General features: G+C 49.3%; 1 pseudogene across 2 annotated transcripts; it reads right to left on the reverse strand.

Annotated features, from left to right (window-relative positions):
• Positions 1-11,823: 11,823 nt before the first annotated feature.
• Positions 11,824-17,848, reverse strand: LOC149359218 (ubiquitin-conjugating enzyme E2 J2 pseudogene; annotated as a pseudogene). 2 transcript variants are annotated; one of them, XR_016288263.1, is made up of 3 exons: positions 17,763-17,848; positions 17,340-17,433; positions 11,824-12,411 (listed from the first exon to the last, which is right to left on the reverse strand). The product of XR_016288263.1 is annotated as a ubiquitin-conjugating enzyme E2 J2 pseudogene, transcript variant X2 (transcript). The 2 variants fall into 2 exon arrangements; XR_016288262.1 differs by lacking the exon at positions 17,763-17,848 and having other exon boundaries at positions 17,340-17,476.
• Between the last annotated feature and the right edge of the window lie 2,885 nt (positions 17,849-20,733).

A 20,733-nucleotide genomic window follows, 5' to 3' on the forward strand; every position in this document is an offset into this window, starting at 1 on the left:
CACAAAACCTAAAATTGTTTGCCTACAAATCACTTGTCCGTTCTAAATTAGAATACGCCTCTGCTATTTGGAGCCCTAACCAAAATTATCTAATAAATTCCCTAGAATCAGTACAAAATCGAGCCACAAGATTCATACATTCGTGCTATTCATATAATGTCAGTATATCAGCACTAAAAGCAGAGGCAGGATTAACATCCCTGGCTTGTAGGCGTCGTATTACTAGTATGTGCTTGTTTCACAAATTTTATTTCAGCTCACTTCGTCGTCCTCCCTACATCAATCTGCCGGCACGCATTTCCCTCCGCATTGGTCATCCCCTTCAAGTAGCCCGGCCATGTACGCGTACAGTTACATTTGCATCGTCATTCTTTCCACGATCAGCCAAGGACTGGAACAGCCTTCCACACGACATCGCCGCAATCACCTGCCCATCAACATTTGCGAACTGTTTAACTGCTACATTTAACAGCGAATAATATTTGTATCTTGCGTTTTTTCTTTGTTTATTCAATCTGATTTTTCAATGTAACCCACCCCTTATGTAATACGCCCAATCCTGGGGGTCTTTAAGGTAATAAAGCGAAGTGAAGTGAAGTAATGTCTCAGTGTGTAGCTTAAAGAAAAATGTTTTTGTACATGGCGACAGGGGCATTTTACGTGCTCTCTTGAGTACGTGATGTCCCGGTAAACCAAAATACACAGAGCGATACATTGGCGGAAGAAACAGCATACAGGTTAAGTCCTTGTGCAACCGTTTCCTCGACACCGAAAAAAGGAACTCAGGGGAAAAACTAACAAGTAGGAAACGAACAGACAAATACACCTCATGCATGCATCCCCGTAAACACGGACGATCACAAGCATTAGAAGACAATGATGCTTGGTAAAGAATGAACTAAATTTACTTTCAGGAATGCACGCACTATGGGGTGCGTAGTTAATCAGAAAAACATGAAACGTGAAACCATCAGTCGGACATACAGGTGGACTAAACCGAGGCTGCCAGCGCTTACTGGTCGGAAAAGGTTATCATGCTTCATTGATTCAAAGGATGAATCCCACACTAAAGTTGCCAAAACTCTGGAAACGTTGGCTATAAAGTATTGTGCAATTAATAATTTGCGGTACATAATAAATTTTAGTGGCGAGAAACAGACTGCATGCGGTCGCCCTGCCAAAAATCAAGAGACTATGGGGCACAAAAGTCTCAGCATAGCGCTGAATAGTTCGCACGCTGTCTTTCCAGTAATGTGCACTGTGTTTATAGGCACTCAAAGGAGCACCAAGGTACTTTGGTGGCGTACGTGTCCATTGTATACCAGCATATTCGGCAGGTGTCTTTCCCCACATACCAAACCAGAGACCGCAGCTCTTAGAACGATGAATTCGAGCTCCTGACACTGAACCGAAGTCTTCCGTAGAACGAATAACCTCATCGATGCTTGGCTTATCAGAGCAGAAAAATGCGAGGTCATCCGCATAGCTTAGCACTTTATGTTCTTTACCCATGATACGAAAACCATGGACGGCTGCACTGTTTATAACACTTAGACAAAGTGGCTCCAAGTATAATGCGAACAGAAACGGAGGCAGCGGGAAGCCCACTGAATTTGAACTGGTTCTGAGAGACAGCCTTCAACAATCAAGCGCGTTGAACAGTTTTGTAACAAAGGCGTATCCCAGTAGAAAGAACTGAACTAAGATTGACGTGATTTAAAAGTGAAAAAAGAAACGAATGGGACACCCGATCGAACGCCTTTTCCAGGTTAATTTGCAGCAGTGCTAATTGTTCATGAGCGTCACTACAATACTGCAACACAGTGCGTGTTATATGAAGATTAGATTGTATGAAGCGACCCCTCGAGTAACATGTTTAATGAGGTCCAGTCAAAGTAGCCATTGCAAGCTGTAGCCGATTTGAGAGGACTTTAGCGAATAGCTTGTAATCAACATTAGAAAGCGTAATAGGTCTGTAGCCATCTACAAATTGTAGTTTTTCTCTGTCGTCAGTTTTCGGTATTAAGACAATATGACTTTTTGTAAATGACTGTGACAAAAATCCAACATCAATACTCTACTCAAAATTTGGAGTAGTACAGGGGATTACACAGACTTAAAGGTCTTATTAAATTCTCCCGAGAGGCCGTGAGGCCCTTGGGTTTTCGAAAGCGGTAATCGATCAACTGCATCTTCCAATTTACCCAAGGTTATAGGGCTACTTATTATATAGCGCTCATCCTCAAAAAGCGGGGAAACCATAGACACCCAGCGCGCTACATGAACATCGTCAGCAGTACTTGAAGCGGCAGCAAAAAGCGAGGTGTACTATTTTGAAAACTCGGTTACTATTTCTTCTGTACTTGCGGCCAGGGTGCCCCCACAGTAGAGCTCAGACACGCGCTTGGCATTCACGTGCCGACGCTCATCAAGCAAAGGCCTGTCTAGTTGGCTCCTCACAATGCAAAGCACGATTACTGCGGGATCGTACACTGGCCGCTCGAAAGCGTTCTCCATCGGACATTTGAAAGTGACAATCTGCAGTTGCAATTCCTTCTTTCTACAACCCTGGAGCCTCGCATTCAAGTTCGTGCTAATTATAAAGGCTCTGAAGCAGCTGTTTCTCCTCACCATGCTTAAAGTAAGACCTCATTGAGCCGATCTCAGTTGCTACGCCACGAACTTCCTGCTTAAACACCTCCCAATCTGCAAATAATGGGACTCTCATGGTCAAGCAAGATTCCGAAGCTGTCCTCACTCGCTGCTTGAAGTCCTCCTCATTTAGCAACTTAAGCTTTCACAGTGACCACTGTGGCTTAAATTTAGGACGGGCACATTCTCCAATCCGCGCAAAGACCATGGTATGACCAGAGAAAGAAACAGGCCTGACTTCACACGAAATACACCTTTTAAGTAGATCTGCGGAAACGTAAATCTGATCTAGGCGTGAATGCGAGGCTCCTCTAATAAATGTGAAGGCGGATGGCATTCCGGCATCAACTAATCCTGTGTTTTCTGTAATATCCGATAAAATTCCAGCGCTCTTATCAGTGTTTTCACTTGGACCTGTGCGATCGCGTGGGTCGCACACGCAGTTAAAATCATCCATGAGTACCACATACCGGTCACCGTCTAGAAGAGCTGCCATATTCTTTTATATTTTGTGTTTATATTCTGTGTTGCATATTTGTTAAGTTTTCTTCGGTGAATCTCCCTTCCCCCTATGTAATGCCCGCATTGGGTCTTTACGGTATTGAAATAAATAATTAAATACCCTCAAAGAAAACTGCCGCTGCACCCGATTATTTGAAGCACACACGTTGACTAATCACCACGATTCCATGCAGCCGGAAGTCACAGCATATGAGGCGCCCTTCTGAGTGAACCTGGTACATAAAATAGTAAACAGAGATACTTTTTTTGAAGAACAGAAAACAGCCCGCCGAAAGGCCTACCGAGTGCGACACACAGACATTGTAATCTGTTAGGAAAGGCCGTAGGGCCACCTCTGTATCCCTACGCCGCAGCCAACACAACTCGTGTTAAAGGGCAACTGCGCCACTTTTTGAGAATATCGCGATACTCAAGGATTCAAATCTATATAGACTGTATGTAAAGCATGCTAAGTTTTTTTTTTTTGCACTACCATTTAAAATACTGGCATTTTAACGATTAAATTTTGCACTTCTCCTCAGAGCAACGGAGGAGTGCGGGGACGTTCAGTGTGACATCACGGAAGCTATGATTTCAAATTACCGCTGCCGTCAGCCACGCCCTGCCGTGCCTCTTTGGACGCTGCAAACAACGTTCGGCGGGTTTTACCTTCAGTGGCTTTGGTTTTTTTCTTTCAAAGCAGGCGTTTATGAGTTGGAAATGTACCGATACCTTCGATGACATCATCATGCGTCCCCCACTTAGCGTTGTGCGCGAATTGGTGATTACGTCACCATTTCAAATGCTAGGCCAAAAGCACTTCGCATACTTTACCTGGAAGTTTCACACATTCGGCCCTTTTAAGATCGTCGATTTCTAAAACCTATGCAGTTGCCCTCTAAACTGCACCACACACTCTCGCTGTGCATTGGAGAGCGTCGTCTTCATCAGCTTCCATCTTCTCCGTCCCGCGGCACTGCCTGCTCACCGTCGTCTTCCACGTAGCACAAATCCGTGCCTTCGCTCCGATTCGAATGTAGTAAACATTCTCTGTAGCTTTCGGAATTTTATTGCTGACTTTATGACGACTAAGGTAGCTGTGCAGTCGTTAGAGATATCTTCCAGTATTTTCACATAACACTCTTCTACACCCTGATTCCGCAATGCCTGCATGACTGCTGAGGTTTCCAATGAGTAACATGCTTTCTCGTAACCAATGAACGGTATATATAGGGGTTGATTACACTCTGCGCATTTCTCTGTCACCTGACTGATAGCGTGAATATGGCCTATTGTTGAGTATCCTTTACGAAAGCCTGCCTGGTGATTTAGCTGATTTAAGTCTAAGGTTGTCCTTCTTCTATTAGTGATGGCCTTAGTAAATACCTTGTAGGCAACGGACAGTAAGCTGATCGGTCTTTAATTTTTCAAGTCTTTGACGTCTCCTTTCATAAAAATTAAGATAATTTTAGCGTTCTTCCAAGCTTCTGGTACGCTCGAGGTCACAAGGCATTGCGTATACAGGGTGGCTAGTTTTTCTAGCATAATCTTCCCTCCGTCCTTCAAGAGTTCTGCTGTTACCTGATCCTCATCGGCTGCTTTTCCCGTTTCCATTTCTCGTAAGGTTTTGTTTACTTCCTCTTTCGTTACTGACGGTATGTCCCATTGCTGTGCGCTACTGTCTCCCTCATTAATGTTCTGATTACATTGTCTACTGTACAGATTTGTGTAGAACTCTCCGGCTAAATTTAACTATTTTATCCATATTGCTACTGACATTGCCCTTTTTTTCCCTTAGCGCATACATCTGGTTTTTACGCACCTATGCCTAGCTTCCTGTTCACTGCTTTTAGGCTATCTTTGTCTTTTTGAGCACGGTCGATTTTCTTCATATTAAACTTCCTTATGTCGGCTACCTTACGCTTATTTATTAACTTCGCACTTGTACATAGAATTTAAAAGTAAGATTTTATTCCTGAATATAGGACGATGGCTCTTCTGCTTCCGTCAAACATAGTATCCGAAGTGTTAAAGGCATCAGTGTTTACGCACTAGTGCATGCGGTGCAAAACTCTTCGCATCGAGACGTAAAGGACTCACAATCCTAACACCATCCCTGCCACCTCTCTGACCAGCACAATGGTATCGCTTGGAAAGGGCCGTCCAAAAAGAAAAAGCAAACTGGAGATTGGATTCTACATGAGTCGGTGGCCGACTCACGGAAGCGGCAATTCCGGCCCTTGTGGATGCTAGAAACGTAGCGTCGCTTCACGCGGAACTGAGATGCAGGACATGCGTTCGTTCCACGTGCGTGATGTTAGCGTGTGATCACCGCAGCAAGCGATCAGAACGAGTGGGATGCGCATCGAAAGCGCTCGTATTCGACGCGCATTGCGTGCACTCATGGCTCACGCGTTGCCGACTTCAGCTGTGGAGCAGAGGCGAGGCGGCCCATGCGTGTCCTGACTCGGATGTTTTTTTTTTGTGTGTTTTTTTCCTTGTTGCGCATCCCTAGCGCCTCTGCCACGAAGATATATCGAAGAATCGCAGCGCTCCAACCGGCTATAGTGGCGCAGCTCACGCCGTGTGGCTCTTGGGCAGTGCCTTGGAATCGGAAGGGCACCCGGCTATGCTACAATAATTGGTTATTGAGGAAAGGAAATGGCGCAGTATCTGTCTCACATATCTCGGTGGACATATATAGAATGACGTATATGCGGGATAGCACCTAACAGACGCAGGAGGCCACTCATAGTATTGCCACCCGTCGCAGGGGCATGAGAGTAGCCGACCTATGCAGGAACATGTAGTCATTCATGTTAAGTCTAATCACGTACACCTGCCCGTACTATTCTGCGCATCACAGGGACGAAGACGCACTTAATAGCATCATTAAAACAGCATACAAGGTGGTCCTTGGCCTGCCGGCATACGCCAACTCAGATCGACTGCTGAAGTTGGGAATTGCTCGCTGAGGTAATCGAAGCCCGTAAGACGGCACAAGTGACCGGCTTGTCGCGCGCTGTTGCGGGACGCGTAATTCCCGACAAACTCCACATCAATCCTGCTGAGAAGGTATGTGCAACATCCCATTTATCAGTCGACATTACTAGCCGACTAGTTGTTAAACCAGTAGCCAAGAACATTTTGCCAGGCAGACACGACTCCCGCAGGAAAGCGAGGGCGCCGGACCTTGAGAAACAGTACGAGAACGAACCACGAGCAGTGTACGTGGACGCAGCTCAACACATCAAAGGCGGAACATACGTGGCATGTATGGCTACTCGAAAATCAGCCCTCGTTAGCGCCACAACCTTTCATGCTAGCTCTACACGCGAGGCACAGGAAGTAGCTATCGCACTGGCCATCGCAGATCCCCGCACCAAAACTATCATAAGCGACTCTAAGAGCGCCATTCCAAATTTCGCCAAAAACTCGGTAAGCGCGCTCGCAATGCGAATTCTGCGCAACCGGACTCTCGATCATAACATCAATCTCGTATGGGTTCCGGCTCACGCGGGTAACTCCGGAAACGAGGAGGTCGACCGCCTAGCCCGAAATTTAACCAACCGGGGGACGGGGGGACCTCTCGGGAACGAGCGCCCCTGCCGAGGAGCCTCACTCGTATGTGGAGATTACAAGCATTTATGGCAAGCAACACGTATCCCGCCCCTCACCCCGTGCTGGACAGGGCGCAAGTCACGACACTCAGACGCCAACAAACAAAGGCACTTTTTAGCTCCTACCAGTTATGTCTAATCGCAAACGGTGAATATGACGAAGTAGAACGTTCTTGCGGGCTAGTTGGTTCACTGCAGAAAAGATTAGAACTGCGCGAAAGGGACACGACAGGAGAACTGGGGACACAGACGACAAACACAGACAAACAAATCACGCAAGAACGTTCTACTCCCTAACCCTTTCGGCCCTGGCGGTGTCAATTGACACCACAACACAAATATTACGCTCACGCCTCAGTAACAGAAGAAAATACTTTGAATATTTAATATAATAGTTGCTTAGGGATCCCTGCTGCTATCGACATCGCTGTTCACGGACTTCCATTGAGCTGTGTGGTCTAAGGAAGAAGAAGCAGCAGCATGGGAGGCATGAAGTGAAAAAGCCGAGGTGTAGCAAATTTGTGCATTTTTATCTCACTAACCATTCGTTCTTCTGCGCTCAGATTTTTATATGTTGTGTGAAACGCCTATCCAAGCTAACATCCCCGTCGTAAATATTACTGAATGCGTAGACGCTGCGTTTGAACACATTTTTGACATGTGCGATTTTGACACCATCAGGGCTCAACGGTTGCCAGCGGTGGCCATTGAGTGATGATGGGTCATCTTTGTAGAATAGAATCTGCTAGTATTTTAGCAGATGCACCTATACTAACGGACTTTTTGGACTGCTGACATGAGTGTTCACTACAAAAAATGAAAAAAATCTTAAAATTTGCTTTCTGATGAATTGGAAAATGGAAATTTTCGCTATCATACATGGTGAATATTCGAATTGAGCCTGGAAATGACCATGCGGATGTCGGCGAACAGCAACCGGACCAAAGGAATAGCGAGAACAAATGCACGCCTGACCTTGCGCTTTTCCTTGTTTTTTACCTCTCTCCTCCTCCTGTGAGCTGTGGGCATCGACACTGAGCTGCAAGAAGCGACCGGGGTATTTACACTGAAACTCGCGCTCCGCCGCTCGTGCAGCACGTGTGGCGCGCCCTCGACGCTCGGATCAATGCAGAGTGTTTGGCTGTGTTTTCTTGAGAAAGCGTTTTTGGTGTGCTGATAATCAGCTTCTGCTTTCTCTCTGGCCGAGAGATATCCCGAACTCATAAGCCTATGGATGAGAGGGAATTTTTTGTCTCCTGTAGGGAACAGCATTCGGTCAAGACACAGCACGACAAGATTATGTTCCACTTTATTAATTCTTCTATAGCAAACAGCTCGTTTGAAAACAAGCGCAAGCAAGATGCAGTGTGCCGCGCGCAAGCTTAGAACTTAGTTTTGCCGAACTTGGCGTTGGGCGCTACGGAAGTGCTTCGAGAAGCTCGACAGAGGAGGGCGTTACAGATTTGAGGAAAGCCTTTATCTTGGGCACAGTCGCCTTCCAGGAAGGCTACGCAAGTTTTGAACATGTGAGCTGCTGACGTAACGTACACAAGCTGGAACACGAACCTGTTAGGAACAAGAACGCTGAGGTATGATACAAAACGCAGGGCAAACAGGAGCCAGCGAAGTTTTTTGTGGAAACTGCGAGATTATCTATCCCTTACAAAGTAAAAAAAGCTTCTTTATAGGTCTTCATACTGCAAAATAAGAAATTTTTTCGTTAATTTCTTTCTTGTCGGTTGCGGTTACCAAAACGGTCGCACTAGGATTTTACACCCATTGAGCCCTGATGTCTGATTTTGACACCATACCTGTAAATCGATTAATACTCACACCACAAGCTTTAAATTTTTACTGCGTGGTTATGGGGTCTTAGGCATTGTAAAAACGCGGAGCAAAAAAATCTACGGCCGAAATAAAAAATTCAGGGCCGAAAGGGCTAACATTTCTTCTTCCCTGGGCTCTGTTTTGTGTGCGCAAACAAAGCGCGATGCTGTGCTGACGTGTGTGAACCTCATCGCTGTGACCACCTGTCAGTCCCGTGTCCTTGCGTACTGCTTGTAACGGAAGATAGTGCCGGCACAAGTACGAGTCTTCTTTGGACAACCACTGCGCCTGTTTTTTTCGTCTGTGTTCCTCGTTCTCCTGTCCTGTCCCATTCGCGCAGTTCTAATCTTTTCTACGGTAAATATGACCCTGCATACTTGCACAGCGGTGACGGGACGAACGCCACCCAAGACCATATTTTATGAGAATGCGCTAGCAAACCCCCTCCGACGACACCCTTGCCAGCTCCTTCAGCGGAGGAATGGGACAGACTCTTGGCCAGTTCAAGACAAACAACGCAACTGGCCCTCACCACGCGAGCTCAAGGGGTCGCCCCCGACTGGAGGCCACCCTGGACTCGCCCCAGCCCCAACTAATCCCTTCCATTTTGTGGCAATAAAGTTATAACTACCACCGCCATATCTCGGTGGTGGTCTGATTCAAGCTCACTAGATAGTGACAGGCGAGAAAAACGCGGGCTCTTCGTCTGAGCAAGTGACCAATGGTGAAAGCGATCCGCACGCAGACGGTGGCCGGCGCCGAACCTTCCAAGACATGTGTTTGTTTGAATCACGAGAGACAAGTACGCCAAGCGTGAACAATCGCGAGCAGAGCTTCCTCGAATCCTTCGCACTCCGACCATGGCTACGGCGTGCGGAGGCTACCAAAGGCGGTGTCCTCGACACAGTTAAACGCCGGAATGGCAATCGCTTCCGCGGGCGGACGCCTCGTCGCACGGTGTGCACATTTCCGCTCTGACCACACATTTCCCGCAACGCATTCCTGCGCGGCCCGCACTTGTTTCCAAACCTGGCAGGGGCGAGTTCGCTCTCTCATTTTCCATTTTCCAGCTACTCATTGATGGCGCACCCTTTCGTCGCACATGCCCTTGTAACGTCATAAGCTTTGGACTTCATTCACTGCTTAGGCTTTCTTTTTTGTGTGTGCTCTGCAATTTTCGCCATTGTTACCGCTCATGTCTCAGAACCTTGCCCAAGTTCTCACGTTGCAATAAATGCGAGACATAAAAAGTCATCGATTGATCTTTAGCGTTTTTTAGCCGAATGTAAAGTTTCAAGATTGGCTATAGCGAAGAGATGTCTATCCCAAAGCTCCTCTAATGATATCCAAAACAGGACCCGGTTAGGTCTTTTTAAATGGGGCTACGCACACAAGCCGCCAGTTCTGATCGCTAGTCAAGTTTACCTGCTCTAGACAGGTTGGATGAATCGATATTTAATAATTCGTACAAGCGTAATTTCGTTGTCTCCAAAACATGGGCACACTGCATGCACTACACATCTGTTGCATCAATACCTGCGATTTTACCACAGTTTTTTTTGTTCGTTCGTGCGTTTGTTTGATTTGTGAAAACTTTGCACGGCTGTGCGCACTGTGCATCGGAGCGGCAGGAATGGGAACACAGATGAATAAATTTTATAACAAGAGTGAAGTGACAGTCCAAGTTTGAAAATACATACTTACAGGACATGAGATGAATGCCTGTTTTCATTATTATGAATTTTTCAAGACTATTCTGTTGTGGCGAAAGCTTCATTGCTGAATTCATCATGGGGGGTACAGCGCGAGGAAGACGAAGGACGAAGCAAGAAGACTAACTGCTAATCCTTCCAACAGTTCACCGCCTGTGTCTTGGCCACTCCCCCGCAGTGTGCATGTGCCATTTTACTTGAGGCCAACCAACCAACCCAGACGAGCGCTGTCTTCTTGCTTCGTCCTTCGTCGTCTTCTCGCTGTACCCGCCCCCCCCCCCCCCCCCCCCCCCCCCCAGATGAAATATTACAAACTCGCCCACCTGTCCATCCTTCTTCATTGCTGAATCAAGAAAACCCCAACTCAAGAGTGACAGCTGCCTTCTTGGCTTACTGTCACCAGCGCTGAACGGAATGCAGACTCCAAATTTTTGTTCTATGCCCTTTTTTTTGTATTGATTCAAAAGACATCAGTGTACATGGATTACTGCGTGGTATTCGCCTGCGGCAGGTATATAATTTATTGCTTTTTCTGTCATGTACTTTCAGTTTCGACTGCAACAGTGGAATGTTGGTTGTGACGTCACTGTTCAGCATAGGTCGCGTGAAACAAAAAAAAAAGCAGCGATATTATCGCTCCTTCTTGATATCGCCGTTATTCCGACCCTTCAGGTCGACTGGCTTAAGCGCTGCAGTGAATTAAAAGACTAATGCACCGCGTGGCCCTGGCTATCCATGCTGAATGACAAAAAATACGCCGGTAGTGATGTGTTTTCGCAAAGAGTATTGGGAGCTTTTGGCCGGTGGCCCAGCCAGGTGGGCACAGCAGCGTCGTCTGCATCACTTTCTGCTGCGGATGCGCGAGCACGCTGTGACGGCGGCCAACTTGAGAGGAGGAGCCCTCACGTCCAGCTACTGAAAATGTCAAATAACGGCCTATCCTCAGTTCTTTCCTTCCATGCATATATCAAACTTTGATGACACAGCCATCGTTCAGTTTTTGAAATCAAAAAGGAAACTGCTTGAGAGAAGAAAATATTCGATAACAAGTCGCTGCAGAAGAGCTGTTTCCGCACGTTTCTTCCTCAAATTGATATAATTTACCGGTCGTATGCGAATACGACGTGGGGATCTACTAACCTTACGTGGCCTCCACATCCACCGATCATCCAACGGCCATGGCCACCCCCGCTGTCAGATATGCGGCACTATATACACATATTTCCTGTCCCCTATTCACCTTTCTCTACATTAGCACCTTCGTTTCTCTTTCTGCGCCTCCTACACGTTGGCAAAGTTGTACGGTTCAAGGCTCTAAAATGGCCACGTGCAGAGCGAATCTTTTATATCTCGGTGGAAAATCTTGAACATTTTTCTCCTAATCAACCGCGAATTTTTCTTTGCCGTTTATTCTTTCGAGTTCACTCAACACGGAAAGCTGCTTTCAATCGCTTTAATGCGTAATTTTGCCACCCTCTCGAATCGCTCTTGCGCAGCCCACTCGGTGCGGACGGTCCCCGAAGACGCCCTGGCCGAAGTCAGGGAACCTGGGCGCAGTCTCCCTTGTGGGCCGCCTCCGCGGCCAGCGCGGCTCGCGACTCCTTGACGACCTCCGGGAAGAGCTCGCAGAAGACGTTGTCCTCCAGGTTGAAGCGCAGGCTCTCGCGCGCCAGCTTCTGCTTCTGCTCGGCCGTGGTCTCGAGGCTCCCCAGCGTGGGCGTCTCGTCCACCATGAAGCTGAGCAGGCCGGTCAGGATGGAGGACATGGACCAGGACGGGTTCCACGTCTCCGGGTGGTAGTCGGATATGCTGAGGCACAGGCGGGTGTTGCACTGGAAGCGTCCGTTGGGCGTGATCAGGTAGATGGAGGGCGGCGAGAAGGGGAAGTCAGCGGGGAAGCGCAGCTTGCCGTGGTACACGCCGCCCTCGAGCGGAGTCTTCTCGGGCCCCCGGACGGCGAAGTGCCACTCCAGGATGTCGGCCGGCAGCGGGTGCGCCGACACGTACGGCACGGGCTCGCGCTGCAGCTTGGCGTACTCGAGCCGCAGGCGCTGCATCGCTGTCCGGCTGCCTCGACTCATGGCCGCGCGCTCTTTCTACTGCGGGAGAAAGGACCAATCGCACGCACCGCGTCAGATCGCAGTGACGTCACGCATGTCGTCAACCACTGAGTGGTCAGAAAACTGACGTCACGAGTGACAGCATATGACATTACGCCCACTGTGCTAGAAAAAACAAATAATGAATAAAAAATATTCAGTTCAACGCTGCAGACAGCCGTCGTTTAATCAAGTGGTACACAGTGTTAACCACCTTGTGAGTTTTTATACTAGACAGTCGCATTTTTGGGACGTTCTGAGGGCGCCAGAGGCTGAGGCGACTGAGGCTATGAGGGACGCCGTAGTGAAGGGCTCCGGAGATTTCGACCACCTGGGATTCTTTAACGTGCACTGACAACGCACAGTACACGGGATTATAGAATTTCGCCTCCATCGAAATTCGACCGCCGCGGCCGGGATCGAAACCGTGTCTTTATGGTCAGTAGCCGAGTGCCATAACCACTGAGCCACCGCTGCGGTTCACGAGTTTCCTACGGATAACACAAGAGTGGGTGTGAATGCGGACGTGACAAGTTACAGAGTGGTAAAAAAGCAATACCGTAAAGTTTAACTGCATACGATCCTCGCTCAAGGCTGATTCCGGAGGCACAAAATAATAAGATGCACAGCGCGCAATAACATTTGCCTCCGGCGAAGACTATCAAGTGGCACAACATTAGTGCCAGGTTTCAGTCGCGTGTATTTGAACTGTTCGCGTTGTCACTCGGGCCTCGAAAAGAAGGCACCAAGAGCTCCGTTTCAGCCTCTGAGAACGGTGAAATAAATCTCTCGGCCCTGCTTCGCCGCGACATATGCTATGTGCCATTAAAGGGTAACTGTCCAGGGGTCTGGACATTTTTGAAAAACAAGCCCACTGCATAGATGGGGCACCGAAGATAACCTCTGCAAAATACTAGAGCCATGCGCACCCCGAAAAGCTGCAAAAATTGAAATCAAAGCCCGTTCGTTCTTTCCTTCCAGAAGCAAACGTCCTCATCCTCTGCAGCGCAAAACCGTGCGTTTCGAACGAAAGGGACTCCCACCCCTCCTGTCGTAATACGGTGGGGAGGCCTCATGGAAAAAAAAATGCAGGCATGAAAATGGTGCTCGCTAACTAGGGAAGACGCTCACGAAAAAAGACATGTATGAAAGGATGCACTAGTGGACATGTTGAAGTAGTCCAGCTGACCGCGTCTCACGATCGTTCAGTCTGCGGAGAAAATGCAACGACGCTGTTTCGTTGTTGGATGCGCATGCAGCGACTGCAGTCGAACCATAATCTGGCACAGATTGCCTGGAGATTATGATTTGAGTCGTGTCTGGCTCCAACGCATCGGCCTTCCGGACACAACGGCAAAGAATATGGTGGTTTGCGGAAGACACTTCTCTCCGGACGACAACGTGAGTGTCGCCGTACGGGTCCATTTGTAAGGGCCAGTCTTTCCAGCCGTTCACGCACGGCGGGGTCCATTTCAGTGCGAGGACGATCGCGAACTTTCGAATCCCACTGACAAACAACAGTCCGTTGACAACTTCGGACAACAGCGCGGGAAAGACAGGAGACAATGACAGACATGGCCGGCGCTGGCCTTCCGTTGGAAATTTATTTCGTAGATCGAGGAGCCGAAACAGAGAGCCCGACAAAGAGCAAAACTGTACAGGGTGCTAGAAGCAGCAAAATATAGCTTAAAAAAACAAAAACATCAAAAGCGCAGGGTGAAACCACGCACGTGTTGACTTCTCAAAGGCGTGCCGCGAAAAAAAAACGTCGCCAAGGACAAGCAGCTTCAGACAACACTAAAGGCACGGTGTGCGGAAAAACATGTATGAGCACAGCGGAGCAAGGCAGCAAAGGCACGCGCACCAAGCAATGCACAATGACGATGGAGAAGCGGGGAACGAACACAGGCCGGTAAACGACAGGGGTCAAGCAGATTTGTTGCACACCCAACCAGGGAAGTGAGTGTAGAAAGTGAAAAAAAAAACTTCAAACAAACAAACAAACAAACAAAAACAACTGGAGTGAGGAAGGACAAAAACTCGAGGAAACACCGCGAGGAGACCGCAAGAGCAAAATATAGAGGGTGTTCGGAAACCCGCCGCTTCCCCCCTCCCCACCACCATATTGACCGTGTAGCAAAAAGCAAGAAAAGAATGATTTTCAAGGCGGGGCTACGACGTAGACATGTGACGCACTCCACCAGACACCACGCCTCCGGCTAACATCGGAGGAGGAAGGGCGATTTCCCAGAAAAATCTCGAGGAGGGAATAGAAGGAGAGGAGCATGACGAAGTAGCTTGATTTGCGATGGCCGTCATTACGCTATTAATGAGTTCTTTCAAAAAATATTTGCGGTCGCGCCTTCCGGGGACGATGCCTCGCTACCAGATAGGTAGAAAATATTTTCGACCAGGAGAGAGGCAGTTGCCCTTTAACAGTGAAAATGAGCGAACAAAAGAAACGACTGCAAGGTTACAACTTCCCGAAGCGTCACATCGGCTATGAGGAGAGCCGCTGTAAAGAGCTCTGGATTGATTGAGACCACGCAGGGTTCTTTCAAGTGCGCTGACATCACACAGCACACGGGCGTTTTTATATTTGGCTTCCATCGAAATACGGCCACCTCGGTTGGTGTCAAACCTGCGACCTTAGGATAAGCAGCTGTACGCCAAAGCCGCCGATCCACAGCTGCTGATCTACCGTGGCGGGTGGATCAGCAATCCGCACTTGGACGTCGAAATAGTGAGAAGACATCAAAACAGCTACAGGCATCAAAATGACACCAAAAACGAAGAAAATTTGTAAAGACGTAAAACAATTCAAATATTTAAGAAAAGAGTGTCGAGAAGGCGTCAATGCTTTCGCGTTCCTTCAATGCGGGTCGCTGCAGTGATCTCAAAGTTTTTACAAATCTATTCCTCCTTGGGGGATTCCCTTAAACATTGGACCAACTACGTAAAGTGCAGGACAAAGACGCTCAGTGATATCTCCCATTAAGCCTGTCCTACGCCATCTGCGACCACCATGCCGAGAAAACCTTCCAATCTCATCTGCCCAATCTACCGCCTTCTGTTGCGTTTACTTTCCCTTTGAATCCATTCGCTACATAGGGAGCATTGGGTGTCTGCCAATGCTACGTACAACCACCCCAGTAGCACAAAAAATGGGCTACGAAATGGGGCCCTGTGGGTCCGACGTGGGTTCTGCAACAGGGGTTCACATGGGCCTAAAGTGGGCTGTCCACAATTATCCCGATCGCCCCATTAGAGGCGGATGTTAGCGGCCTATGTGGGGCTGACCTCATCTAGAGTTACTGTATATGCTACCAAAGCGGGAGCATATACAGGAACTCTAACCTCATCTAGCCTGCATTGAGCAATGCGGGCAGCCCACCCAGCTCCCCCACGGGTCGTACTTTGGACAGATGTGGGCAGCCCCTGAAGACGAGAAATCGGTTAGCCCCATTCAATACCGCAATTGGACCGGTGCCGGTTCTACAGGGGCAAGCCCAGTTTGAGCTTGCCCACATTTTCCCCACAGGCGGCCAAGATTTGTAGTTCGGGGGCAGCCTCAGACCCAGTTACTCTCAACGGATCCTCAGGCCCGAACATCAAACATTATTTTTTTTTTCAATTTTCTGTTGGGTGTACCGTCCATGGCCGGCAAAAGGGCTGTTAAATTTTGATTCAGCGCACTCCAAGATTATTAAGGATGGAATCGCTGCCTCCTGCCTGAAACCCGCTGTATCGAAGACCTTTCATCATCTAGTCAAAGAAAGTGTAAATTATCGCGCTAACAAACCGAAGCAGAGTAGCTACCCACGTCATGTGGCAAGCAGAGCAAATGAGAAGGTTACTCGCTGAGTGAGGTGTAACATTAGGGGCGAGAAGGCGAAAGAACGCAGTAGTCCCGTCGTGATGCCATATGTTCTCCGTCTGTCACACGGGATTAAGAAAGTTGCTGCAGATATGACGTTCGAGTCATGTTTTCTGCTCCGAAAAAGTTATCAGGGTTATGCACTCTGGTTGAAAGGAATTCAAAGCGTGGCTCAGTCAGAAGAAGAGGGGGTTGTGGTGTCAAGCATATTTCACCGTATGTTGATTGCAAGGCGGGAGTAGTGCACAGCGTTTCTTTGACATGCGGTAGGAGATGTGGACAGAGTGGACGGTATCTAAATGTGCGTCTTATTGAACATTCGAATGGTCTTGATAGGGGTATGCTCCTCGTTACTTTCGAACACGAGCGTTCTGTTCCGTCACCAAGATCGACTAACATGACAAATAGTGGAAGCATGTTTCGTATCAAAATATGGGACTTCTTGTGCTAGTGATGCATCGGTTAGCATTTCCGGAAGAGATAGATTTCGTAGATGCGCGGATGACGAATGCAAGAAAACAATTTTCCGTGCATAGGTTGACACGTGAGTGTTCTGCAGGTGGTTAGTGTGCGTGTGCATATATCGAAGCTCCTTAATAAACACATCAGTTGGGAGCAAGCGCTCTGTTTCCCCTTTGTGTCTGTGTAGCGCTTGTGTTATTCACAATGAGCGTACCAATGTACCGGCACGAATTGGCGGAAGGATAGCGTGCGCATGATTTTTAATCGGGAAAGTCAAGTGCGGTGCGTGTAGCCTCGGTGCCTTCCAGATGGAAGCGACTAGCTGTGCGGGTGCAGCGCGGAGACAAAGCGAATCTCTGATTCTGTTTTGGGGCAAACTACGCAACATATGCAGGCACACGAGTTGCAGATAAAGCAGTCGTGACCCCCCGCTGGAAACCAACACATGCACCATAAAGAGGTTTCTGCTACTCAATGCTTCCGTGCCCATCGGAATAAATGTGCACAGCTAACTTCCACCGATTTCCAGCAAAAAGCAATGGCCCTCAGGCACCGGACCAAAGTCACTGAAGACAAAAGAAGAGCTCACTCAGTCACGTGTTCCAATGCACACCGCTCTCAGCAGCGCCGCAGGGTTAAGCACGTGCTCCGGGGAAGCGCGCCTCGTTGATCGCCATCACCGTCTGAAAGAGTCATTCGTGTAAGAACCTGCGACGCGGCCCCGGGCTCATCGCGCCCTGGCGAGAGCTGCAAACGTCCTCAAATTCGAAATGGCCGGTGTCTCCGGTGGTGCCAATGACGACCAGGCATTTAAAGCGAGCGTTTATTACGCACTCGAGAAACTGCGACGTCGCTTAACTTAAAAGCAGGTCCCGAGAGTAGCTATGGCGGCGGCCCTTAACGCTGGCGGCAGTTAAGTGTCTGCGAAATGCTTCCAAAAGCGTTATCCGGCGGCGAAGCACGGAAGCGAGCGCACAGTAAGAAAGAGAAAAGGAAACACAAGACGCCTTACCAGGCAGGATGAGGCGAGGATGCTTTGTACTAGCACAAAGCTCGGCGCTCCGTGCTTGCGGCGCAGTCCGCCTCGGGGGATGTGCGAACGTCCTTTTCCTCTCAACAGGAGGCGCGCGCCGCGCGTGGCTGCTTGATATTCGAATTGTGCCTGGCTCCTACGCACGTACTACAGCCGGCGCTAATTATATCGCTGCTTGCTGCAATTGACTGCGCTCGACACAGCGTGACATTTGTGGAATTTTCACGCTGGCTTGAGCAAGCATACTCCCATCTTTTGGCGAGTAAAGCCTGATCTTTGCTGTCCGATTTTGTCCATTAAGTCGTTTAACTGTTCCTTTTCTTTTTTTATTTTTTTTGTAACAAGCAATATCATATGAAAAGCATGCTCGTCTTTATTTCTTCATTCGGTTCAACTTGAAGCCCAAACTACGATACTTATTTGTTTATCTATTTATCTACTGATTTCTTTATTTCCCGGTACCCATATGGCCCGCAGGGCATTACTGAGAAATGTGTTGCAGGCAGAAGAAAAGAGCTGCTGCGTACATGCAAGCGAAAAGAATGCGAAGAAAAATAAAAACTAGTGTAGTGTGCCAAGTGTGACAGGTTCCGCTACCACAATGCGCCGACACTGCGCTGCGCCTGACGACGACGAAGTTATGCGCCGACACTACGCTGCGCCTGACAACGACGAAGTTCCCCCGCTCTCTTCTCTCTTGGTGCTGGCTACGCCCGTCTACGCTGCCAGACCCTGCACAGCGGTTCGGTCTCTTGAGGACGCCTAATAAACGCACCCCTACAATTGGTGGAGGTGCGGGGTACGTCCCCTACCAACCTGGAACTCCGGAGCCGTACGCTGCCGCCTGTGTCAACCATGCCAAATGAGACTGCCCCAACACCGGCGGCCAGTTCAACCACCGTCATTTGTTCTGGCGCCATCCGGCAGCGTGACCCTGCCCTCTTCAGTGGCACTGCCGACCAAGATGTTGACGACTGGTTGTCATCGTATGAGCGAGTGAGCAGCTACAACAAATGGGATGACACTATCAAGCTGAGTAACGTCATCTTTTATCTCACGGACGTGGCGAACCTCTGGTTTCGAAACCATGAGGCGGACCTACCCACTTGGCCCGTATTTAAGAAGAGTTTTGCGGAAGTATTCGGCCGCCCTGCGGTGCGCAAGCTCCGTGCCGAACAGCGCTTACGGGACCGCGCTCAACACACCGACGACATTGAGGACATTGATATTGAGGACATCGTTGACCTCTGCAAACGTGTCAACGCCGCCATGCCAGAAGCGGACAAGATCCACCACATCCTCAAAGGCATCGCTGACGACGCATTTCAGATGTTCCTCGCAAAAAATCCTACCACCGTCAGTGAGGTTATTAAGCTTTGCCAGAGCTACGACGAGCTCCGCAAGCAGCGCGCTTCCACTCGGCGTGCCGGTGTCTGCGACGAGGCCCTCTCTACACTGGCCCTGGGCGGTACTTCTCCTGAGGACTCCCCTCTTCTCAACCAAATCAAAGCCTTCGTTCGTGAAGAGGTCGCTCGCCAGCTGTCCCTCATATCACATTTTCAAGACCCCGCCCGCCAAGTTCCTGACTCGACCCCGTCTTTGGCTCCTACCATTCGCCGTGTCGTGCAAGACCAAGTCGCTGACCTGCTACCGTCAAGCCCTGTGCTCCCGCCTGTGACAGCACCCCTGACGTACGCCCAAGCAGTGGCCAGGCCACGACATACGCCGGCACCCGATTCCTACCAGGCCGCCCCTTCTTTCCGTCCGCCGCCGCCGTCTGAGCCCCCGTCTCAAGCTCCGTTCTCAAGAGTTCGCCCACATCCTACGAATCCCTGGCTTACTGCGGACAACCGACCCATCTGTTACGCCTGTGGTCGGCCCGGCCATGTCGCGCGGCTTTGCCGCCAGCGCCTTCCGCCTTCTCGACCTGATCTGCGCTCCTACCCGTACGATGCCGAACTATCCTCGCCGAGAAGTCCACCTGGTCCCCCCTTTGTTTCCCCTGATCGCCAAATTTACACCACTCGCCGATCGCCTTCCCCTCGACGCCGTTCCCCTTCTCCGATGCTGCGACGTTCTAGCTCCGCACTTGAGGGAAACTAACAGCCGCAGTTCCGGGGGCAAGAACTGCGCTTGTTTCGAACTCCTCAAGTCCTCCGTGTCGTCCCGCTAATGTAATCGTAGTATTCGTGGAAGGTGCCAAGGTTCTCGCCCTCGTCGACACGGGCGCTGCAGTATCTGTTATAAGTGAAGCTCTCTGCCGCCGACTCCGCAAAGTGACTACCCCACTTTCTTACTTTTCGCTTCGCACCGCCTCATCACAGCGCATTCATCCCTCAGCCGCATGTACGGCCCGTGTCCTCATTCAAGATGTTTTGTACACCATCGAGTTTATTGTTGAAATAACAGCGCAAGGAACGGGACGAAAACACGAAGGAAGAAGACACAGACACGGGCGCTTCGTGTTTTCGTCCCGTTCCTTGCGCTGTTATTTCATCATGGATTACCAACTAGCCCGGCATCTTGCACTTCTGAGTTTATTGTGCTGTCTCACTGCTCACACGACATCATCCTGGGATGTGACTTCCTTTCGACCCATCGTGCCGTTATTGACTGCGCTCGAGCTGAAATCGCCTTTTCTCCGCTGTGTGACGCTCCCTTTTGCGACGTACCTACGCAGTCTGCCAAACTTGTGGTCGCGACTGATACCGACATTCCTCCGTTTTCTGCTGCCCTCGTACCCCTCTCCTGTGCCGGCGTCACTCATTCAACTGTTTTCTTCACGCCTTCCGAAACCGCTTCCCGCCATCCCTGCCTCCTGCTTCCCTTTGCTGTTCTCACGATCGACCATGGACAAAGTGCAATTTACGTCTCGAACCCTTCTTCGTGCCCGTCAGCAGTGCTCCGAGGTGAATGCCTCGGGCGTATTGAAGAACTTGATTCCTGCCTT

The sequence above is a fragment of the Amblyomma mixtum genome, chromosome 2 (genome assembly GCF_055824585.1).
Source record: "Amblyomma mixtum isolate Tamu chromosome 2, ASM5582458v1, whole genome shotgun sequence".
NCBI classification, from domain to species: Eukaryota; Metazoa; Arthropoda; class Arachnida; order Ixodida; family Ixodidae; genus Amblyomma; species Amblyomma mixtum.